Genomic DNA, 8,670 nt, shown 5'->3' with positions numbered 1-8,670 from the left:
GAATCCTGGCAGCTGTTGCAGCAGCAGTGTCCCTGCTTCACTCTCTTTCTCAGGGCTGGCTTTTCTTTTTTTGTGGCTGACTGATTGACAGGCGCTGTCTTTCCTCCCTGCGGTGTTGGCGCGCTGCAGCGTGGGCCTCCCGTACCTGCCGCCGCCACCCGTTCGGCCGCTGCGGTTGAGGGAACTCGTCCATGCCGGGGGCCCCGCCTGGTGGTAGCGGCGTAGGGAAAGGTAGCCACTCCTGGGTCTCTTCGTATAGTGTTTGCTATCGCACGCAAGCAGCGCCAGGAGAGCGTCTTCCCTTGTAGGGGCCGCGCCGCTGACCTCTTGCAATTGCACAAATGGGAGATGGGTGGAGGATATAGGGCGGTCTGTACTTGCTGGTTTGTCTCCGTTTTCTAGTGTATGATGCTTGTGTAAGCACTGCTACAAGTGGACAGTCACGCTCCCCTCTCACCCCCGTATATTATAAATATTTTAAACAATAATGAAATGCAGTTTTTTTGTACTAGTGGTTGTGCTGAGCCATAACTCAACTTTTTTTTCGTTTTAAAGCATAACATCCTCAGGTACAGAATTTCTATACCTGATATAGGGGCATTTTCAATCAGCCACAATGCCTGTATCCTTCAAAGTTCATAAATTCATTAGGATGATAAACAAGAACAGGTCACTCCACTTCAGGAGGACTATCCTAATCCCTAGACACATATTGATCCTCAGAGATTTAATCACACTGTTCTCTTTTAAAATTCCTTTTTAAAATATTCATACCTTATTGCATTCTATTCTTTACATTCTTTTACCCTTCCTGAACGCCCAATCCAGCCAGCTACTGTTTTTGGTTTGTTATTTGTTAATTATATATTGTTTTATTTCCCTTTACTGTTTTAACAAACCCATTTTAGCTAATACCCGACTAACCTTTGGTGCCACCATAAAGTGACCTGGACAACTGCATAGTTTCTTTCAACTAGGCCATGTGTGTATTGGTGATTGTGTGGTGAATTACACTAGAAAATGACACATCAGTTCAGCTAAGGGCAAGTATTGTAACGAAGAAGAAATTTGGTTGATAGCACAAAGATACACTGATTTAAACAATTACAGATTTTCTTTGATATTTGGCATTTAGTATTTTACATGTTATTGGTAATAGTTTATTTATTTATTATTATAATTCTCTCCCACCTTCTGTCCAAGTAGCTCAAAGTGGTGAAGAATTTGGTTCTCCCTCTCCTAATTTTATTCCCAGAACAACCCTGTGAGGTAGTTAATATGTCACGTGTTATTTTCTGCTACTTTTTTTGAAGTAGTTTTCAGACTACATCTTTTAAGGAACAATATATGAGTGTTATGTATCTTCTAGATAAATGTTTTCATAATTCATAAGGTTGGAGCCTGACCAGTGGAAGCAAGACATGTTTTGTGCATTAAATGTAGCTTCTTGTAAGGCAATGTGTTTTTTTCAGAGTATTGTGTTCAATAATTATGTTTACCTTTGGAAGATTTTATGTCCCCCACATCCACTTAGCAGCAGCAGTGAGGATCCCTTCCCCATCATGTGACTGTCCTACATGCCCAGTGTAGAGAATGGGGAGAGACAATGTATGTTCTGTATAAGCCCAACAAAAGGCAGAAAAAAGCCTCTTTTCTCCAAGTTCTTCTATAGTTCATGGACAACTTGTGGGATGGAGAGGATGTTTTCTTGTCTTCCCACTGGGCTTTTACAGAAGGGAAAAACAGTTCTTCACTGCCTTCTTAAAAAAGCCCAGTATAGAAGCAGAAAAAAGCGCCTACCTTCCCCTAGGTGCTCTGCACATGCTGCAGAACACAAGAGAAGGGAGGGGTCAGTGGCAATCACAAATAATAAGCCAAGATAAAAATTGTAGACTTTTCATAGAATCATAAAATAGTAGAGTTGGAAGGGGCCTGTAAGGCCATCAAGTCCAACCCCCTGCTCAATGCAGGAATCCAAATCAAAGCATTCCCAGCAGATAGCTGTCCAGCTGCCTCTTGAATGTCTCCAGTGTTGGAGAGACCCCTACCTCTCTAGGTAATTGGTTCCATTGTTGTATGGCTCTAACCGTTAGGAAGTTTTTCCTGATGTCCAGTCGAAATCTGGCTTCCCGCAAGTTGAGCCCATTATTCCGTGTCCTGCCATCTGGGACGATTGAGAAGAGATCCCGGTGCTCCTCTGTGTGACAACCTTTCATGTACTTAAAGAGTGCTATAATATCTCCCTCAGTCTTCTCTTCTCCAGGCTAAACATGCCCAGTTCTTTTAGTCTCTCCTCATAGGGCTTTGTCTCCAATCCCCTGATCATCCTTGTTGCCTTCCTCTGAACGTTTTCCAGTTTGTCTGCATCCTTCTTGAAGTGTGGAGACCAGAACTGGATGCAGTACTCAAGATGAGGCCTAACCAGTGCTGAATAGAGGGGAACTAATACTTCACATGATTTGGAAACTATACTTCTGTTAATGCAGCCTAATATAGCATTTGTCTTTTTTGCAGCCACATCGCACTGTTGGCTCATAGTCATCTTGTGATCAACGACAATTCCAAGATCCTTCTCACATGTCATATTGCTGAGCCAAGTATTCCCCATCTTATAACTGTGCATTTGGTTTCTTTTTCCTAAGTGTATTTTGCATTTATCCCTGTTGAATTTCATTCTGTTTTCAGCCCAGTGTTCCAGCCTATCAAGGTCCCTTTGAATTTTGTTTCTGTCTTCCATGGTATTAGCTGTGCCCCCCAATTTTGTATCATCTGCAGATTTGATAAGCATGCTCTGTACCTCCTCATCTGTTAATAAAAATGTCGAATAACTTTGTTTTGAATAACAGTGGAACATAAAACAGCAAAGCCAAAAAAAATGTAGCATCAAGAGTAACTGGATAAAATTCTCCAATACTTTTTAAGTACTTGACAATGGCTTGGGGAATAAAATTTTCTTTATTATTATTTTATTTATATCCCACCCTTCTTCCCAGCAGGAGCCCATATTATTATTGTTATTCTCTATAGTTGAAGGACTAGGCTGATAAGCTTCCTTGAGGAGACAGTTCCACAACATAGAACAAGATTTGGGTAGCACTTCTAAACACATTTAAGGCTGCATGTTATATACACTTACTTGGGGATAAGTCAAATAATATTCAGAGTGAATTCAGTAGAAGTTACTTCCAATAAACAAGTATGAGAATGGGCTGAAAGTCTCATTGAAGTGGAACAGAATTTTTATGACTGTAGATGTGACAGTACTAAAATTGTTACGTTATCCTATGTGTGGTACCTACCTAGTCACTGCACCATGCCTTAGTATATTAGTTTTAGTATTATAGCTTTGGACGGTATTCAACTAAATAGTTGTGCTGGTACAAGGATAAGCACTCTACTCTAAGCTTTTGCTTCCTTTATGTTAAAGAACTCAAGTATAACGCGGTCACATTTCCCCAGAGTTCTCGTAACTGCCACTTCATTCACTAAGTCATCTCTGTTGGTTAGAATCAAGTCAAGATAGTGGTTAGAATCAAGTAAAGGATAGCTGGTCCTCTAGTTTCTTCCTCCACTTTCAGTAGGAGAAAGATATCAGCAATACAAGTCAGGAATTTGTTGGAGGAGTCATGTTTGGCAGAATTTGTCTCCCCAAAGATATTGAGATAATTCAAGTCCCCCATCGCTACTACATCATGCCTCTTTGAAAAATGGGAAATTGCTTTTCAAGAGTTTCATCCTTGTTCTCTCCTTGATTGGGTGATCAGTAGTAGTTTCCAGCCACCATATTCCTTTTTTCCGTGTCCCATTAATTTTAATCTAGATGCTCTCAATGGGGCTACCAAGCTCATCCTCCTATATTTCCATGCAGTAATATATATTTTTAACATATGGTGCAACTCCACCTTCCTTGCTATTCTTTTTGTTCTTTTTGAACAAGTTACATCCTTCAATTGCTGTATTCCAGTCATGGGAGTCATCCCACCAAGTTTCAGTTATCACTATCAACTCGTATTTACCCTCCTGTATTAAGAGGCAAGTTCATTCTGTTTGTTTCCCATACCCTGGGCATTAGTATATATGCATCAAAGACGATGTGAGTTACAATCTAGCTTCCTTCCTACATTTTTATGAAGACTATTATTGGGCCCTATTAGAGCTGTTCTCTCAGTTCCTGTTTCTGTGCATAAGCCTTTGGCGGTCATTACCTCCACATTTACATCTCCCTCCCCTTAGGAACCATCTTATATGCATTTTGATAAATACTTCTTTAGTATTGAATCTTGTGTGTTTCACTGGTTGGGAGCATTTTGTTTTTGATGGGAAAGAAAATGAAAAACCAATCAAGCGGACAGGCTAGAGATAAGAATTATCATTGTTACTTCTTGGTTGTGTACACAAACTGACACTGGAAAGTTTTCCTTTGACAGCTTTATTGCTTTTAAAAGGAAAATGAGCTAATCTCTGATAGGAGTAATAGCCAGAATACCAAATAGCTATTGAATATCTCCTTTTATGTGTATATTCTTTGCACTTGATGCAAGGATGAATTCTTAAGCAATGTTTTAGCTCAGATTCCTTGTAAGACCTAGAAAATAAAAAATATCTTTACCTGCTCTTGGAAAGACATCAAAGTGGGCTCCTTGCAAAACTCTGTGGAGATGGTGTTCCCAAGCAGGGGCACAACCACGAAAAAGTCCCTTTACCCCTGCCATATCTCAGATGGTGGGGAAACATGGAGATGGGCCTCTAATGAAAAAATCCAAAGTAAGACAGACACATGAAGAGACAAAATCCTTTAGGTACCTTTGACCCACGCCGTGAAAGGTGTACACCAGGAGTGACTGACCTATGATCCTTCCGATTTTGCTGAACTACAACTCCCATCTTCCTGATGATTAGCCATGTTGGCTAGCTGGGCCTGATGGGAGTCAGAATTCAACAACATCGGGAGGGCCACCATGTTGGCTTCCCTGATGTACATTTTTGTCTTCTCATGCACACTTACATGATCCTGCGGCCTACTCTCAATAATTTATGCTGTCCCTGCTTTTTGCATCATAGAAGCATGTGCACAAGGAAAGTTTGAGCAAAATATAAAGATTTCTGTCCTCTTAATAAGTTGAATATGAAGTATGTAAGTTGCATCCAGTTGTGCACAAAAAGTCATGATTGACTGAGGCTAGCGTAACACACACTTCTCCAATATTGGTGCTTGTAACTTTAATTTATCCTTTCCCTTTCTAAATCCAAGCAAGCACCTAAATCTGTTTTTGCTTAATATTCCCCAATTTCCCCCAAAGCCTTGTACATCCTGTGATCATTCTTCTTGTACCAGGGACTGGGGTTTTTTTCTTCAGAAGCGTATAAGAGCTATCTTAATTCTAGTAGCATACAGTTTGTAGTGCAGGGGGTAAGAGTGTGAGTTGGAAAGTCCAATTTTGAAATGTCACTTCATGAACATAAAAGGTGTGCTTGGCTGTCCCTCAGCTTTAGCTCTTATCTGCAGTGTAGGGTAATTGTAGTCTACCTTGCATGATTTTTATAAAAATTACTGAGATTTATTTAATACAGTATACATTTTCTTAGGATGGCTTATATCCATAAAACAGAACAATTAAAACATATAATGAGCATATAAAATTATAAAGTAAAGTTAAAATTTGCAACAAGTTCTCATCATAGATCGAAAAGCTAAAGCCAGGGAGAATAAAAGGATATTTGCCTTAAGACCACAGTGGGTGGCAGGTGAGCCTTTGTGGGAAGATATTTCCATAAATAGGCATCATAAAGGAGGTCCTTCCCCCAGTCATTATAAAGTATGTGAAAAACTTTGAATAGATGCCATGTAAGTGCTACATAAATGAAGTATATTAAGTTAGCCTCTTTGCTGAAACAGAATTTGCTTGCCACTTGGAAAAGTAGTTTGCTTTTTGGAAATACTGTAGCCCAATTCACACACAACATTAAACCATAATTTTAAATAAATGATGGTTTAATGAGTACCGGCACTGCTGATTATGTTGTGTGAACCCAAGCTCATGGGTTAATCCTCTCCAAATAAACCAATAGTGGAAGCTAAGAATAAATCTTAGCTTCTACCTGCAGTTTGCTTGGAATGAAACAAACCTCAACACTGGATTCACGTGTAACAACAAGCCAGTGTGGCTTGTTTCGTTATGTATAGGGAACAGTTAGGAACCTGGTCCTTCTGGCTGGCCTTTCCTCCTTTCATACATATCATAATTGTTTCAGAAATCTGTGCTTAATTCATTTATATGGCTCCCATGTCATTGCTAGTATCTATTTTAGGATTGTTTCATATTCTCAGCTTTTGATTGTAATCTCTGTCTTCTCGATTCTACACATGCTAATTTAGCATTGGTCTCCTTTTGTTTCTTTTTCTCATTTCTGCTTGATCTTCTGACATGTTTTTCACCATGTCTAGACTAGCTCTTATATGTTATGCTCTTTGTACTTGCACTTTAGGTGTTTATATTCTCTATAGCACTTTAAACATTAGCAATAAATGCCTTCTAGTAGCAGTCCTTGGTCTGAGTTCCTCATGTATAAAATGAGAATACTAACTTCGTTCATCTTATTTTATAGGATGGTTGGGCTGGGACACTTCTGTGTATACTTAGTGTGTCACTAGATGCCCATCAATAAATTAAATATGTGTTCTTTGCTAATTGAGCCACCATAAAACAGTAGAGCACAATATTGTGGCTGATTTCAGATGAGCTACTTGCGTGTTTCTGATCTGCCAAATGCTAGCACCCAGATTGGCTCCCTGCTCAGTCTTGCAATTAGAGTTGGGGTTAGACCTGAAAGAGGATGTGCAGACGCTGGATAGCATCTCGGATGTGAAGAATGGAGGAACTTCCTTGCTTCTCCATTTGCACTGGTTACAGTGCTATTTACGCTGGCTGCAGTGCTGTTTCTGCCTGTGCAATGGGACTTCCTCTCTTTGCATGTCTTCTGTACCTCCCAAATCTGCTCCTGAGTGTTCGAGGAACTCCCACAACATTTTGGGGGTAGGGGGAGAAGAGAAGGCATCCCATTGCACAGGTGGACATTCTTGGGCTAATAGGATACGTCATTGGATACAGCCCTTTAATTCAGTAGTTTAATGTGATTACATATAGCACTTTGTAAAGATACCAAGTTGAATCCAGAGTGTCCTTCTGTGGACAGAAGGGTTCCATCTCTTCATTGAATATACTTGAGATTTAGCAGAAGCTCCTGGCTGGGAGAAGTGGGAGAGAGGAGTTTCACTCATTTTATTTCATCTTGCACTACCTCTCAGCCTGCTCCAGAGGGTTTAACAACATACTTCTATAGTTTAAGAACATACCTCTATAGCCAACAGATATTTCTATCCAACTTTAAAAAGCAGGGAAATTGGGCAGCTACTGTGAAAGACCAACCCAAATTGTGTTTTCATTTTGACAAATTTGTAGGGTAGTCCAATATCTCAGAGAGGAGGTCAGGTCTCCTGCTCCCCTGGTGCATTCAGTATAGCTTCCCAATTTCCCTGTTTTTTAAAGTTTGATAGAAATATCTATTGGCTATAGCTACGTTCTTAAACTGCAAGGGATTTTTTGCCTATTGGTGAATATATGCAGTAGGGCCCCACTCATATGGCAGGTTACATTCCAGGCCCCCGCCAAAAAGCAAAAACTGCCGGAAAGTGCGGCCCTACTGTATTCCAGCCGCCGTGCTCCAGCTGACAGCAAGTTACAGGTGATCAGCTGTAGCGCAATCAGCTGTAGCGTGGGGAGCTCCAGCCACTGTGCTACAGCTGACAGCAATCAGCTGTAGCACACGAGCTCCTCGTGCTACAGCTGATCGCATGCTCCAGAGCTGTAGCACGCAATCAGCTGTAGCACGGGGAGCTCGCATGCTACAGCTGATCACTGTCACCTGGAACTCCCCACGCTACAGCTGATTGCCCCGCTGGCGCTGCCATATTAGTGGGGTGCCAAAAAGCGGGGAGCCAAAAAGCGGGGCCCTACTATACTTGTGTGTATTAGGACTTGAAGAGCCATTGTGTGCTCTTATATTGAGCCTTAAAGAAACTCAGGTTTTAATGAAAGATCAGATAAATTTGTGTTGGTATCATCCTTGATTTTGGAAAATCAGGTAAATGCTTAATTTTGGAAACATTTGAATTTTTCCCCCAAGGTTACTGTGCTATATGAAATAATGCAAATACAAGCAACAAACAGATTGGATTGCTGTACCTGTTATTTTTGTTTGTATATGTAAAGCATTTGACGTGTGCATCTAAAAATGTGTGCTTCCCACCATGCTTATGATATGGCTGTATACAGCAGGGAGCTGGAGCTGGCGTCTGCTGGTCTCTCTTCCCGCCGTCATACACATGCTGGTATACAGGCCCACCCTTAGCATGTGCGGGGCCTGGGGCAAAAGCATAGTTGCCCCCCCATTCTCTCTCTCTCTCTCTCTCTCTCTTTATTATAAAATATATAATATTTATTATAAAATATATAAAATATGCCACAGCGGGACAGCCACCTGTGAGATGCTTTAATTTGGATTCCTGCATTGAGCAGGGGGTTGGACTCAGTGGCCTTCTAGGCCCCTTCCAACTCTGCTGTTTCATGATGCACAACTATGAAAGGCGATGGAGCCCTTCCCTGTTTTGCA

The 8,670-nt window shown here is 40.9% G+C and overlaps 1 protein-coding gene across 1 annotated transcript in view; it reads left to right on the top strand.

The window, feature by feature from the left end:
* The window catches only part of REV3L (REV3 like, DNA directed polymerase zeta catalytic subunit), a 166,219-nt gene that overhangs the window by 1,099 nt on the left and 156,450 nt on the right, over positions 1-8,670 (top strand). The gene's annotated exons all lie outside the window — the stretch shown is intronic.

This window comes from Rhineura floridana, chromosome 4, assembly GCF_030035675.1.
Source record: "Rhineura floridana isolate rRhiFlo1 chromosome 4, rRhiFlo1.hap2, whole genome shotgun sequence".
Classification (NCBI taxonomy): Eukaryota; Metazoa; Chordata; class Lepidosauria; order Squamata; family Rhineuridae; genus Rhineura; species Rhineura floridana.
This window is presented reverse-complemented; position numbering and strand designations above follow the sequence as displayed.